At 41.0% G+C, this 16,537-nt stretch overlaps 1 protein-coding gene and 1 long non-coding RNA gene across 3 annotated transcripts in view; one reads left to right on the forward strand and one right to left on the reverse strand.

Moving 5' to 3' along the window:
* The window catches only part of KLHL29 (kelch like family member 29), a 425,462-nt gene that overhangs the window by 351,274 nt on the left and 57,651 nt on the right, over positions 1-16,537 (reverse strand). Inside the window, exon 2 of the mRNA XM_081906134.1 lies at positions 5,935-6,040. The gene's annotated coding sequence lies outside the window, so the exon portion shown is untranslated. The remainder of the gene's footprint in view (positions 1-5,934; positions 6,041-16,537) is intronic.
* LOC309367397 lies at positions 3,925-9,658 on the forward strand. 2 transcript variants are annotated; one of them, XR_014167131.1, is made up of 3 exons: positions 3,925-4,076; positions 7,009-7,073; positions 9,583-9,658. It is a non-coding gene; the product is annotated as an uncharacterized lncRNA (long non-coding RNA). The 2 variants fall into 2 exon arrangements; XR_014167132.1 differs by lacking the exon at positions 3,925-4,076 and adding an exon at positions 5,129-5,463.

Below are 16,537 nucleotides of genomic sequence, written 5' to 3' on the forward strand. Positions count from 1 at the left end.
CCTGAAGTGTATGTAATCTGAGGTACCACTGTAATGTAAAACACTAAGTGTGTGGTGTCTGTCTCTCAAGAGCTACATCTAAAAGCAAGCACATCTTAATTGCATGTTCTAAGGAACATACAGTCATTAGGATCAAGTAATGGGACACAGGTGGCGCTGTGGGTTAAAGCCTCAGCGCCTAGGACTTGCTGATCGAAAGGTCGGCGGTTCGAATCCCTGCTGTGGGGTGCGCTCCCGCTGCTCGGTCCCAGCGCCTGCCAACCTAGCAGTTCGAAAGCACCTCCGGGTGCAAGTAGATAAATAGGGACCGCTTACCAGCGGGAAGGTAAACGGCGTTTCCGTGTGCAGCTCTGGCTCGCCAGAGCAGCGATGTCACACTGGTCATGTGACCCGGAAGTGTCTCCGGACAGCGCTGGCCCCTGGCCTCTTAAGTGAGATGGGCGCACAACCCCAGAGTCTGTCAAGACTGGCCCGTATGGGCAGGGGTACCTTTACCTTTACCTTTAATGGCCATGTAGGATCTGGTGTTACCACACTACTGAAATTAAGAGTTGAGTGGTGCAGACCTGATCAGTTTCCTCAACAGGCAACCCCTAGGAAGCCTCATGCAAGAGCAGGATATAGATATACCGTATTTTTACGTCTATAATATGCCCCCCATGTATAAGACGCCCCTATTTAGGGGGACTCCAATTTAAGAAAATGGAAGGGGAAATCTATCTGTGTATAAGACGCCCCCAAATTTTGGACATTATTTTTAGGGGGGAAACCTAGTATAATACACGGAAAAATGAGGTAATTTAAAAATCAGTGGTACAGCATATATGTTTGGTATGCAAATAATTCCACACTCAAATTCACACATCCTTAATTTATGTTTTTAAGCTCAGGTAAAAGGGCTGAAATGAATCTCAACTCAAAGCCTTGAAGGGAGATAGTACTGCCTCACCAAGTCTGACTATAAGGCAGTTTCATATATTCATAAAAATTGCTTTCCGTGGAAAAAAAAATGTTTGCTTTCCTTTGAAGGTTTTCATAACACACAATGCAGTGTTTACATATAAGAGTACAGAAAGTCACAGAGTACTGTTCCCACAAAAATTTCATTAATAGCTCAGTAAGAAAAGTGTCTGGTGTGTGGTGCTGAATATGTATAAGTTATTTCTAATCCCAAAACAAGACCAAAAGTTTCTGAAATAGCTCATGGGAATAATAGACTGTTTAGTAATACGAACAGAGTAAATCTCATTTCTGATCCCTTCTAGCTGAAGGCATAGTTCTCACTGCTACCTCAAAGTAATTCATGTTTTATTATTAACTTTTAGAATCTCAATTTGTTTTGTTTGTAATAACAGTTATTTTGATAGTTTGGGGAAAATCTCAACATTGTTGGGAAAGAGAGCACATGGGCACTCTGACCTTTAAAGCAATGCTCTTTCTGACATGACAATTTATTTTCTAGTGGCATGAGATAATCTTTTTCGTTTCAGTTGGGGGGAGAAGGAGGGGGCAGTGTTCCAGTAAAAAGCACACACTGATCAATAATGTTTTCTTAAAATATATTAGCTTTAATTGAAATCATTTTTCACCAGCAGTTTCAGGCTGCACACTAAATGAGATACTGCAGAGTATTTCTATGAAAGTATGATCTGTCTTTTTTGAAGTAGCTTCAAAAAGCCTGTCAAATGTGTACAACAGTTGCTTGACAGCTCAAATAAAGGAAATGAAATAATCTATGGGCTAGTTCACACAACACTGATCCAGCCAAGGATAGTCTCCGAGTCACAGCAGACTGAGCAGAAGCTTCCCCCATAAAAACGTAACAGATGACTCAGGCACTCCATTTAAGACTTGGTTCACATGACACCTCCTTTTTTGGGGAATCATAAGAGTTGGAAGGCATACTGCATCAGTCAAACAAGCAGGTATACGCACTGAATATATGGCTCACAGTGGGACGTGGGTGGCGCTGTGGGTTAAACCACAGAGCCTAGGGCTTGCTGATCAGAAGGTCGCGGTTCGAATCCCCGCGACGGGGTGAGCTCCTGTTGCTCGGTCCCTGCTCCTGCCAACCTAGCAGTTCGAAAGCACAGAGTGCAAGTAGATAAATAGGTACCGCTCCGGTGGGAAGGCAAATGGCGTTTCCGTGTGCTGCTCTGGTTCGCCAGAAGCGGCTTAGTCATGCTGGCCACATGACCCGGAAGCTGTAAGCCGGCTCTCTCGGCCAGAGTCGTCCACGACTGGACCTAATGGTCAGGGGTCCCTTTACCTTTACTATATGGCTCACACATTGCCTGGCTTCCATATCTATGCACATGATCATTCCCTCAGTCAGGCAAGTTTAAACATAAGCAGCAGAGATTGTAAACATCTATAGTAGGATGGAAACTGTTCAGAGGGTATTTAGCCTTTCCTAGTGAAAAGATTGCAGAAGTGTGCCTTGCCTCCACCATTCTAGGCAGTTTAGACAAGCACTGTGTCAGCTTAAAAACCAGAGAGATGAATGAGCCTTTGCCTGAGCACACAGCCTGTTGGCTGCTTCCTTTGACGTGAACCTGAATGCAATATGGGAATCTCTAATTACCCATCCTTTCCATTTCATCCGAACCAGGAAGCACAAGAAACTATCCAAAACCAACTCTCAAACTGTTTAGATTCCTGACTTGTTCAGAGGTTAGTAGCCATCGTTTCTTATTTTGGACAGAAACAGGAAACTGTTATAGACTTACTGGTTGAATCAGATCTCAAAAGGGAGCAGGAATGGGGCTGCATGTGGGTCATTCATATTTCTACTGAGATGGTCTGAATGGTACTAAGTGTGCATTTTCCTACATTCTTTCCTGAAAAGAGGAAGGAGACAGGAAATTTTGCTGAGGGAGTTCTCCACTAAGCTGTCTCTCCTTTTCCTCCAGGGCAGGCATCCCCAAACTCGGCCCTCCAGATGTTTTGGGACTACAACTCCCATCATTCCTAGCTAACAGGAACAGTGGGTTCAGGGGTGACAGGAACTGTAGTCCCCAAACATCTGGAGGGCTGAGTTTGGGGGTGCCTGCTCCAGGGAAACACTACAACAGCTCTGATTGGCTGGTGGGGATGTTTTGATAGCTATTGTGCAGTGTGATTCTAGACAAAAAGTCTATGGGGCTTACCAGTTCACAAAAAGTCTATGGGGCTTACCAGTGCTTTTTTTCTTCTTCTTTTTAAAATAAAAAGAGGTGCCAGAACTGAGTTCCTGCTGAAAAAGGAAAGCTCTTTGGCTTACTCCCCAATAATTGTTTCTGGTTCATAGTCTCAGAGGAACAGTTGCAGGAACACAGTGAAGCTAAGTTGACTGAAAGTTGCTTCGATGATATAGAAGTACTAGGAATGACGATTTTCTAAAGGTCGACGTGTTGGACACCCCACACGGCTCCTTCTAGCCCCTTTAATACAACTCAGGAAAAAGGAGAGATGTGCTCAAGCCTCTTTGAGATCACTGGGGCTTCAATGTACAGTTAAGCTCTTTAAATCTCATGGTGTTCAACGGGGATTTAGTACACCAGTCATTTTCTGGATTGCACTGATGGTTAAATAGAGTTCACTCTTTTAGGGAGACTGCTCTTTTTTTTTTAAAGGGTTAGTGCATGTGCTAGATAAAACTTGGAAAGAATTTGGCAAAATGCCCGTGAAAGAAGGTGAGAAATGAGGTTGTTATGCTAGCAGCACAGATGGACTGGAAGACATATGGGAAAGGTAGCTTTTTAAAGTTCTTTTCCTCAAAAACAAAGGATCTTTTATTAGCATAAAAGCTTTTAAAGTAAGGAAGGGGAAAAGAATTAAGGATTTTTAAGAAGACACCCACCCACCCTAAAATCATACCAAACTTGGGGGGGGACCCTTGGGAGCTTATTTTCCACTCATTATTCTTTCTGGCTTTTGTGAAAGCATGTTACATTTGCAAATAATGGCATGTTTCTAATATCTGTTCCCAAGATCTGGTTCTAGTCCTGACGCTCGACTGCGCATAATCAAGGCATCCTAGCAACCTTACTGTATCTCACCTTTGATTTTCAAGCAGCAATTTAGATTCCCACAAGGTAATTTTGATAAAAGCATCTCATTTTGTTGCACAATATTATACACCATTTTTTTTTAAGAAAAGAAAAGCTGGACAGAGATAATGAGAATCCCAACCAAATAAATGTTCTTTTTGAAACAGTTAAGAAACTTAAGAGGGAGAACGTTAAAACAGACACTTTGCAGAAGTTAGAAGCTTTCCCTGTAACACCTTTTTCTTTCAAGTTTTTTTTTTTTGCTTACTAAGCTAAAAGGAAAGAGACGCACTATTGAAATATGCTTTTAATAACCTCACCGATTCAATTGTTCAGTACGCAAGCCTCTTAATACTACATGGGCAATTGCTGTTTCACTGATAGCTTACTAGCTATCTCACATAACTTCCCCAAGGTAATACACAATTGCATCACAGCTTTAAGTTCCAGTACTCGTTTGCTCCTACCCTGACTACAGAATTCAGATTTCTAGCAGTGCATCGGAAACTAATGTCTGCTTCAGGAAGGGGAAAGAAAAGAAGATAACTATCCTTTACTTTATATTATTGGAATAACTATACTGTTTCTGGGTTGCAATTTATAAATGCTTTGCAGTGTGAATATGTTTCAGAAGCCCACACCAAGATTGTAGAAACAGAAGAAAATGTACAAGCATTGGCAGTTGGTTTTTATCTGTACAGTGGTACCTCGGGTTACATACGCTTCAGGTTACAGACTCCGCTAACCCAGAAATAGTGCTTCAGGTTAAGAACTTTGCTTCAGGATGAGAACAGAAATTGTGCTCCAGCAGCGTGGCAGCAGCAGGAGGCCCCATTAGCTAAAGTGGTGCTTCAGGTTAAGAACAGTTTCAGGTTAAGTACGGACCTCCGAAATGAATGAAGTACTTAACCTGAGGTACCACTGCATCTGGTTAATTTTAAGTCTCTTTGTTTTCAGATTTTTTTAAAAAGAATATTATATATTTTTATGTAAACTGCTTACATTTTTTTAAAGCACTTTTTGCATCCTGCCAAATAAGTTTCTTTTATTATTACAAGGAATATAAGGTCCGTCCGTCCCCCAGGAACAAAAGTGGACAAAAGCAGGCATTTCCTACCATTTCAAAGCAAGGTCAATTTACAGTAATGGGCAAGAAGAAATAAGCTGGGCTCATACATGGCACAAACTATGACCATTAACGAAGGCATGGACAGGAGGGGATTTGCTTCCCCTCGTATGTCAGTAAAACAGTACTTGTACCAAGTACTGGAATACACTTCAGTGAATTTCGCAAGATTGGGGGACTGCGCATTTACAACTGAAACAAGCTGATATGTCTCCCCAGGCTGCAGAACTCTTGCAAGATTACTAGCCTGCTGTGAAAGCATGGTTGAAGAAGGGTTGACATCACTACTGGGAGCCCCCAAACTTGGTATGTTTAGGTTTGCAAAGCAATGAGCAGAAGAGAGGTTACCAAAACAACATCTCAGAAAAGGCTTGATTTTTTTTCCAATTACAGAAGCAGATTAAATACCAATATTGTAATCCCACACCACTAACAGCAGAACGAGTAGCGCTTCAGAGCCACTCCAAAAATGGTTACACTAATGGAAAAAACTGCTCTGATATAAAAGTAGTAAGGTAGGCATTGTTGCCTCGCAACAAACCAATTGGTGCAGCAGTTTAGCGAGCAGATTAGCTACAGCAAGAGAGTGCGCACCTTTGTATATCGTTGAAAGTCACCTCAGATACAGCTTCATGTGCATCAGTCTTTAGCAAGCATGGTGAACTAAGTAACGTGACAAGCAGCCATAAATTCAGAAGTTGGCACCATTTAAAAGGCACATTTGTGACAAAACAGAAGACAATCTCCTTTTTTTTAAAAAAAAGGGGGGGAGCTTACCTTACAGTTCCCAGAATCTGTATTTAAATCAATCTCTTGCAATCAGAAGTACAGTAACCACAAGATTCCAACTCCTTAAAGCAAGGGGTCTAAGAAACCAAACCACCTAGGAAGGGAAAAAGAAGAAAATGTAAATTTCTGAAAATGAAATTCAACTGAAATATATAAACAAATAAATTCATCTTAGCAGAAGTTTCATATACAGCGCTTAATTTGAAGGACAACGATTCCCCCCACAAGAGAAACAAAAATATGTACACAGAGAGCCAAATAGTTTTGTTGCCTGGATTACTTACACAGAACTAAATCTGACAACAAGGCACCATGCTATAATATCGCCAATGACAGTATTTTTACCAAAACTTTGGGCTGGATGAAAGCTCATGCACGCATTTAGCCAGAATGGAGCGGTAAATCTTTTGGTGGATCATACCATTTTAGTACAGCGGCAGGGAGAATTCAAACACCCCTACCACCTGCACCCTGAAATGATTCAGTCCACAAAAAGTGAGGTTTAGTCTTTACTGTTTTGATTCCACTGGCAGATTTTGAGCAGGATAGCAAGCTGTTTCCTTCAAAAGGTGTAAAAACACCCTTAAAATACTACCTGAAACCCAAGGTGGTATTGAACATATGACATAGTGTTCAAGAACAGCATGAGAAGGAATCTATGCATAATAAAGGGGGAAACTACAATAATAAACTTTTGCCCTTAAGGAAACATGCTAAAGTCACAGTTCAATGGGTGATATTCACCTAATTTTTTATACAGAGTAAACCTACTGAAACTGATTAATTTCACTGGGTATACTGTCAGTAAACCTAAGTAGCATACCGACCATTTTTATTTTTATTTTTGAGTACGGACAATTTTGGTACCCAGTTATAAAAGGACATCAAAACAGTTTTATATCCATGTGCTCTAGCTCAGATGTAATAAATGTGGAAATAATCCTAAAGACAGGAGGTGGCATGCATTCCTACAAAATGAACTGCTGCCATTACCTCAGAATCAATATAATTTTTTTTCTTTTAAAGTGAATATAACACCACATATTGATTTTGTATTTTCAGTACATCACATTTCAGCCTCATGTAACAAAGATTTTAGAGAGACGGGAGAAAGGAGTCCTGCAAAGGTAAATGAGATACTAGATAGTTTAGTAGCTGAAACTGAGGGTCATCTCACAGTTACATTTCTCCGACCTGTGTAGGAAAAGAAAAGCAAAATCCATATGTACAAGTGAACAAGCCACGCTTTTCACCGTGATGCATGCTAGGAGACTATGTTTTGACACCCACAGTGCAGCGCTCAGGTGCAATACCATGCCATTAATGGTGGTTAAGCTAAGTGGCAAATCAGCATCTATTTGGCTTAGCGCTGCATTTGGGGCTTCTTAAGTTTAGAGAAAAGGTAAGAAAGTAGGAGAAATGAAAGAGGTTTCTAAAATTATGCATGATGTGAGGAAAGCCAGTGCTGGGAGTAATGAAGCAGTGGACTGATTCCCATGTAATGCTAAGCTATAATTGTTTATCAAACCATTGCTTGTCTCACAGATGAACAAACCATGGCTCATTCTCTCTAGTTTGTGTTGTTTTCCATTAATCACACGTAGCAAAGGCAATTCAAAATACAATAAACACCAACACAATCAGCTAGTTTGGCATTTCTCGGGGGGGGGGGAGGTACAATAGCTTAAAGTCAGAATCACTACAGTGGAACCTCAGGTTACATACGCTTCAGGTTACATACGCCTCAGGTTACAGACTCCGCTAACCCAGAAATAGTACCTCAGGTTAATAACTTTGCTTCAGGATAAGAACAGAAATCGTGCTCCGGCGGCACAGCAGCAGCAGGAGGCCCCATTAGCTAAAGTGGTGCTTTAGGTTAAGAACAGTTTCAGGTTAAGTACGGACCTCCGGAACGAATTAAGTACTTAACCTGAGGTACCACTGTACTTAGAACTGATTTATAATGCCTATTAAAAACTAATCCAATAGGTCTCTCTAGGTGTTTCCATGAGTGTGAGGAGGTTGTCTTGATCGACTGTTGCTTTTCATATGGTAGAGGAGTGGATGTTGAGTGTTGTAAAGGACAAAGGACTCACCTTGCCTCTGGCTGTCCTGACCTGGCGGGTCAATCAGCCAAAGCTGTAGACCACACCTGAGCATACCAGGAATCTATTGACAGCCCTGGTGCAGAGGGCAAACATTTAGCTCTTTCTAAGCAGGCAGTTACCAGCAAAAATATCAACATCTCCCAATGAGATTTAGCTATTATTACATTGATTTAGCTATTATTCCTAGCAAGGCTAACAAAGCAGTTGGGTTTATCATAATATTACAAATTACTCCTATTTCTTCGAAGACTGCTGACTAAAAGCAGTACAGCTTGTCACAGTGTCACCAAAGATGTAGGAAAGTCCCTGAGGTATATTGCATCCCCTTCAACATTGGGCGCTTAAAGGACTTTTTTTGTTTAATTATCATTCATCCAATAATAAACATTTTTCTCTATCAAATTATTCCCGAAAGCCTAGCTCCAATAACAAAATTATACCACATAGTAACTATTCTGCATTTGTAAGAACTAGTTTCGCGTGACAGCATCTTCACTTTGAAACTCCCTGCCTATTGAGATCAAGAAGGTGCCTCCAACTATACTATTTTTGGCACCTTGTAAAAACACTCTCGTTTAGACAAACCTACCCAGATGCTAAGAAAGTTGAGGTAATTTTAATCAGTTTCAGTATTTTAACTTTTAAAGTATGGTTGTGATTTTTTATTGATTCTTAAAACCTTTTTGTAAACCGCTGCAGGTGTTGTTGTCGTTGTTGTTTACAATCAAGCAGTGTATAAATTTTATGAAAACAAACAAACAAACCCCCCCCCCAATAAATACCTAGGGAACACTGGGGGTGGTAGAATCAATATCAGCACTTATGAAAACAAGCTGTCTAAAAGAAAATGTTCCTATGCAAAAAATATGCGGACAAAAGAAAACCTTAATCGATCAATCAATCATTTTATTTATACACGGCCTTTCCAAAGTCAAAACCATGCTCAAGTTGGCTTACAATAAATACGCTTCAGGTTACATACGCTTCAGGTTACAGACTCTGCTAACCCAGAAATATTACCTCGGGTTAAGAACTTTGCTTCAGGATGAGAACAGAAATCGTGCTCCGGCAGCACAGCAGCAGCAGGAGGAGGCCCCATTAGCTAAAGTGGTGCTTCAGGTTAAGAACAGTTTCAGGTTAAGAACGGACCTCCGGAACGAATTAAGTACTTAACCAGAGGTACCACTGTGTGTGTGTATAGGAATACCTCCGTGAACGGACATTTTTGGACGCCTTGTCTAGCGTCCATTCCGGCGAACGTCCATGGCAAACCCAGAAGTACCAGGACAGGTTACTTCCGGGTTTGCCGCTCGTACATGTGCAGAAGTGTAAACTGCTCCGCGCACATGCACAGACGTGGCACTTTGACCTGCGTCCGTTTCGGCTAGCAGCTGGGGCTCCAGAACAGATCCCAGTCGAAACAAGGTACAACTGTATATTATATATTTGTGTAGCCTTAGAAGCTCAACATTGAGAGATAAAAGTTATTAACAATGTGGCAGGTGCATGGTTTTCTGTTTTTCTACAGGGTTGCACTCTCCGTACATTACACTGAACACCAGGACTGAAAAGGAAGGACAGCAGCAAGATCATATATAATACCACCATTTCCAGCATCTATGAATTCAGTTTAACCCAGCCAGATGGGTGGGGTATAAATAATAAATTGTTATTGTTATAGAAATTTTTTCTAGGGTTCCCAACAGGCCGAAAGGACCCCTAAATTGGATAAGCAAAAGAGCTAGCTGCCCATGTATTAAGCTCAACACAGGGACATTCCAGGCAGAGATTATGTGTGTAAGAAAATCAAAATTTTGTACAAGTAGAGAAGCATGGTAACTGCAACAGTTCATAATTACAGCAGCACACAAATTCTTATGCGAGCAGCTCTTTTCTTTCCAGGCACAGTTCTCTTTGGATCCAACCCCAATCCTTTTATATAAAATGGATTATATAGTCCCCAAGGGGAATATATGTAGTTCACATAGCAAATTTCACAAAGGCTAGGAGACTAAAGTTGGCTATCAAACACTCATTTATAGTTGGATTATTCTACCTTTTAAGAGAAATGGGAAGGAGTGGAACATATGCCACACCTAAAATGTAAGGAAAAAATAATTGAAAAAATATGCTATATAAATATAATCTTGTATAATAAAATAGCAACAGTTGCCAGGAACATTAAAAAAAAGCCAGGAGGTTTATTAAGTATGAAAAAATGTGCTATTTGCTAAATGTGCATCTTACCAATACTCATATAATATAAACTTAAGAAAACCAAGCCTATCTAATTATTTAACCTCTATTTTGTTTTACTGTAAATCCTAATATTGATGTGAGATAACTCTCCATTAAGCAAGATAATATGAGCAGAAGGGGAAGCTTAAATAGATTTTTTTTTCCTTCTTGGCGTTTTTTGTTCCTTATCTTTTAAATTAAATTTTAGGCCAAAATTTTGCAAATTGTAGAGCTAAATTTGCTAATAGAATCTATGTATAAAAACTCTGTAGATGCCAACTTGGCATTTATTAACAAGTTTTAAATTTAAAATAAAGCAAGATCACACTGCAATATCATTTGCCCTTCGATTTCTCTTCTCTGCCCAACTAGAGACAGGCTCAAGCTAGATGAGTATTATTGCTGAAGGATAAAGCGAATTCTTCTCTGGGTATTTCAGTGCTGCACAAAGCAGTATGAAAATCTTCTCTTCCTACTTTGGTGTATTTTATCAATTGATGTATTACTTATACTACATAAAATACCACTGCACATTTGTAGATGGCAATGATTTACTCTTAGTGGCAAAAAAATAATAGTATCAAGGCAGCATACAATAATATGCATAGGTACAATAAAACATAAGGTATCATAAAAAAACAGAATTACACAAAATGAGTGAGAGGCTCATCTTCAGAAAATTTTAAGCAAATGGCTTTACTTTATTAAGTAGGTCTGTTGGCATAATGAGGTCTTCAAAAGACTCCTGAAAGTTAGCAGCGAGGATACCTGCTAAATCTCTGCTGGAAGAATATTCCACATCATGGGACCGGCAATATTAAATACTTGACTTGAAATCAGCTCGGCTTCTGCAACACTGAATACAACTAATAGTGCTACTACAGAGGATCTCAGTGATCAAGCTTGGATGTAAGGGCTCAGGTATCCTGGACCCAAGTCTTCTGGGCTTTGTATATTAACACAAGAACCTTGAACCTCAACCAGTAACATATGGGAAGCAGATATTTTCACAGAGGTGTCAAATGCTGTCAGCTGTCGACTGTCTGCCGCCATGAGTAGTTCTGCACTTGCTGGGCCTTCCAAATCAGGCCCAAGGGAAGCTCAAACTGAGTGCATTGCAGTAATTCAGTCTTGAGGTTACGAATACATGGGACTACAGTGGCCAGGCTGTCCCATTCCAAACATGGCTATATCTGGTGCACCAGGCGAAGCTGCAAAAAAGGCATTCCTAGCCACAGAGGTCGCTCTTGTGTTTCTAACAACCAAGATGCATCCATGAGCACCTCCAAGCTACATACATGCACCTTTAGAAAGAGTGCAACCATGTCCAGAAAAGACAGTTGGCCTATCATTCAGACATGGGAACCACCTACTCACGGAGCTTCCATCTTCTTAGGATTTAAACTACTGGGTCACATCCAGTCCACCATTGCACTCAGGCACTACTCCAGGGCATACACAGCCATTCCTGATTCAGATATTACGGCGATATAGAAATATGTGTCACCAGCATACGGATGACACTGTGCTCCAAGACTCATAATGACCACGCCCAACAGCTTCATATAGATGTTAGATAACACTGGAGACAGAATAGTGCCCCGTGGAATCCCATAGCCAGGTGGCCAATGAGGATCCCCCACATGCTACTCCCTGGACATGATGACACAGGTGGGACTGGAACCTCGGTAATACAGTCAAAGTCCTCAATACCCATGTGGAATAGTCAGCCCAGGAAAGTAGCATGGTCAATAGTAGCAAAAGCCACTGAGACACCTGGCATGATTAACAGGGTCACACTCCCCCATCTCTCTCCTGATAAAGCTCAGGGTGATCAAGGCTGATTCAGTCCCTAAACCAGCCCTCAACCCAGATGAAGTAGACCCAGCTAATCAGGGTCAACCGGGAATACTCTGCAGTTGTTCAGCAACCATCTTATCCACTGCCCTCCCCACTGTTGAAAGCAAAGCTGGCAACTTACAGATTTGAAAATGAGGGACCAGCAGCCTTGAAAATAAGGGATCAGCAGCCAAAATAAGGGATTTTCCGGGCGCAGGTATGTTCAACTTCTGAGCCCTTCCGAGCCAAAGGCAGAAAGCCCAGCCAGCAGCCAAATGAAGCCTCAGCAATAAGGGACAGCAGCGGGACATGGCGCTGGGATAAGGGACTGTCTTGCCAAATAAGGGACGCTTGACAGCTATGGTCGAAAGTGATGCTGGCAATTGCCTGGTAGCTATTACACAGCACTTGGTCTAGGTGAAGCTTTTTCTAGAGCAAACATCACCCCCGCTTCTTAAGAGCAATGGACACCACCACCCCCAATCATGCAATGATTCGTTCACATACACCTGTACCAACTTGGTCAGCCTGCTCTAACTAGCTTTAAACCAGCCAGAAAAGGCAGGTGTCCAAAGGGCACGTGGTCAGATACATTCCTTTGATGACTGCCGTGAAATTACAGGGGGTAAATTAGCAGCTTTTATTTTTCCTTCAAAACTTTCCAACAAACACTGGGTGAAAATTGATGTTGTGATAGATGTAAAGCTTAAAAACACCAGTCTGTGTGACATATTTGGATGGAAAATTAGACACTCAGAAGTTTGGTTGTTTTCAGGCACACGGAGCTTTCAAGATTGCTGCCAACACTTTCTGACATTACTGCAAGCTATATATTTCCAAGAGTCCTAAAATCTTATTGTGTGGGGGTTTTTTTGGGGGGGGGTCAGATTTAAGAGAGAGAGAGAGACAGAGAGACATAACAGCTTCAATAGCAAGATGTTTAAACATTAGCAATGGGGGAATCACAGGTGCAAACCCAGAAACGCCCCCTTTAAAAAGCACGATGTATGTTTATTAAACAGGAGCTTGCAGTCTTACACTTTTTTGTTTTATATGCGAAGTAGGATTCCCCCCCCCCCCAATCTTTGCGCACTGTGAATGAATACAGTTGCCAACTGGTTAGGAAAAACAAAGAAACGGAAATAAATTCCTGAGGTTTGGCATATGGAAATTATAAAATGATTTCCAAATTCTTCCCCATTATTTCTGCATCGTTTTGAGATGGCAAATCTGTTTCTGGGTTATACTACTTCAGGTCACAGATTCAGGGAAACATACCTGATTATATATTTTTACATACAAATAAGTTCTTTTCACACAGGAAGCTCTAATTTTTTTGTATGGAGAAGCATTCGGTCGTATCAACCTCCACCTGTAGCCTGACGTATAGCAAGATTTACGTTCAAATGATAACCCAGCCCAAGCCCACGAGGGGGCAGCTCTAGGAGACAGTTCATAAGATGGCAACGATGTATGAGATCCACCCAAAGTGGAGCAAATAATCTGTTTCACTGCGGGCAAGGCAGACTTCAGTCTTGTTGGATCTACTTTGTTTTTTACTAGTCCACCAGCCAGAGTAGGGTGCAAAAGAAATACAGTTGGAATTAAAGAACACAATACAATGTGAGGCAAAAAACTAGTTTTCGATACCAGAATTGAGGTACATGAGGTACAGTCATACCTCATGTTACGTTTGCTTCATGATACGTTTTTTCAGGTTGTGTCCCACGGCAACCCGGAAGTACTGGAAAGGGTTACTTCTGGGTTTCGCCACTCTTCACCGCTCGTGCATGCGCAGACGCATGCGCAGACACGCAAAATGATGTCACGCGCATGTGCAGAAGCAGCGAATCTTGCCCCACTGCGGGTTGCATTCTGCTAATATTGTGAACGGGCCTCTGGAACAGATCCCGTTCGCAACCAGAGGTACCACTGTATTGTTCACAATCCTAACATATAAAAGTCCACTTCTGCATAGACCCTTCCCATATTTCAACAGTCTTAATTTAGAACAGAAAGGCTCTCTAACTATCCCCACAGGTTTATGGCTGAGTGTGCAACCACTCACTATCAATATTGCAGTCCAATCTGTATTATAACTCTTTATGGTCACATCTACTGAATTACAATAAACTCGATTAATACAAAGTCCCAGGGTGAGGTTCACACATGCTCTAATGCACACAGGTGACACAAAGAGAAATTAATAGATTTGGTCATGATCAGATTGGGATTCCATTCCCAAGGTCACAGGCAAGGTGTCTCGTGGTCATTCCTATCAGACCTTGAATTAATGACAGAATTAAAATCATCATCTTCATTGATTAAGTGTTTCTCACCAAGGGAAAAAGCATGATCCTGAGAACTCTTGATGAAGCAGAGATTCATCCCATGCTACTCTTGGATGGACTCTATAAAGACACAATGCAGGTACATTAACCTGAATGACACTGAGGCAGTCTTTCTAGCAATTTGGCTTGCTTTATTTCCACCGAAGCCTCTTCCACCTCATTTGAGCGAGTGAGCACACATTTTAAATCACGATGAGAGACTCCAATTTTCACATCTTCATGGATGCAGTGTCAAATATATTTGTAATGGGTTCATCTATTATCTGTCAGTGCTGAGCAAACTAGGTGAGAAAATAATGGTTAGTGGTACATTAGGTGGAATCCATGCCTGATGAAAATGAACACAGTGTTAATGGAGTTGTTAAGAGTTTTGTTTGTTTGCTCAATCCATGCAGCCCATCTCAAGTTCATAATTGCATCTCATATAGGAGCAGGGGGTTTAAAGAGCTAGGTCTCTTTTTTGCAACATAGCTCTTTTATTTTAGAGGCACAAATCTGATAGATATGCTCAAACGACTGCACCATAGTAGCTTTGCTGGCAGTAAAGGTTAGTTTATAAAAACGCAGGAAGAAAGGAAAAGAAATATGAGCAATAAACAGAAGTTACCATATAAAAGCATGGAAGAGGCCTTGACAAAAAAAAAATGCTTGATAAGGCACTATGATTTCTCAGCTCAGATTTGTTGGTGTCCAGAAAAGCACGCAGGTTCTCTGAGGATATAAAAACTTAAATGAAGAGGCTTCTATTTTGATATTTGTAAAACAGGAATTGCTAAATGAGGGGCATTGCAGAGGTGGAGTGGGAAATGAGAATCAACAAACAATCTAAGCTAGCATTCCTCCCTCAGAGACTCACAGTTAGAAAATGGAGGCAATACTGGAGTCCTTGTGCTGGAGAAATGGTTTCCAGTTTCCTAACAGACTGATCACAGTGGGGAATTACTTCTCTGGAAACATGCACAAAACCAGGCTGCATGACAATATTAAGCTTCCTGCACTGGACTAGTTCCAAAAGTCAAAGCTAGCCACCCAACATCTGGTCCAATGAAAGAAAAGACTCAAAGCACTTCATGCAACATGTTTTTACGAGTCTCGTGGAAACAATGCCTTTGATCAAGTATGTGTGATATAGTCCCCACCAATACCTGCCTCCAGCTGTAGCTCTCTGGGCAACATCCTACACCATCAAGGTGTCACCTGACCATTCTAGGTGGCTTTTTATTGGGTCCAGTGAATTGCAGCACGAAGTCTGTGTGAATCAAGCCTTTTGCTCATATTTTCTAGGGAGAAAGTGCATCCCTGAGATCAAATTTTGAACCAGACTTTCACTTAGACTTGGATATATATATATATATTATCTATTTATTTAATTCTGTGTACCTAAAAATGCTCTGGTGGGTCTCCAGATCACAAGTGTCCTATAATAAACTGCATGACTCATCACTTGACAATGGAAGAGGATATTATGCAATAAAAATAGATATAAATTTAATGCATCTAATCTCTGATGGATGAACAGAAGTCTATCGTTTTATTTTTCCAAGTTAACATTAATGTTTAATATACTGGAGAGAACTGCTTCACAGAGTTCTACATTATTCAGTAACTTGTGCAATCATAAAGCGGCTTTGCACATCATTATTGTTCCAAGACTGTCCACTTCCTATAGAATATCTTGCTTAGGCAGCTGTGTACCTTGTAGGTAATGGACACTTTTGACACAGAAAAGTGAAGGTCCCCTAACACCCCCCCCCCCACTCTGCATCCCTCCCAGCTAGGTAACACGCAAATTATCTGTGCTGGCCTCTGCTTAATTTATAGCACACCTCTATGTCATAAACCAATTATCAGCATTTGACACAATCAGCACTTGCTAGTTTGAAAAGTAATTAAAATTTCTGAGCTGTCTCCTACAATAAAAAACACAATCTGAAGTAGCACTACTGAGAAAGTTGTTACGCTCAGCCCATCATTCCAATTCCACCTCTATCAATCACGGTAGGCCTCAGTGAATAATACAGAGCCGAGGCAGATAAACAGCAATGTTTATGATGT

This window comes from Podarcis melisellensis (genome assembly GCF_964234715.1).
Source record: "Podarcis melisellensis genome assembly, chromosome: 3".
In the NCBI taxonomy this organism is placed as follows: Eukaryota; Metazoa; Chordata; class Lepidosauria; order Squamata; family Lacertidae; genus Podarcis; species Podarcis melisellensis.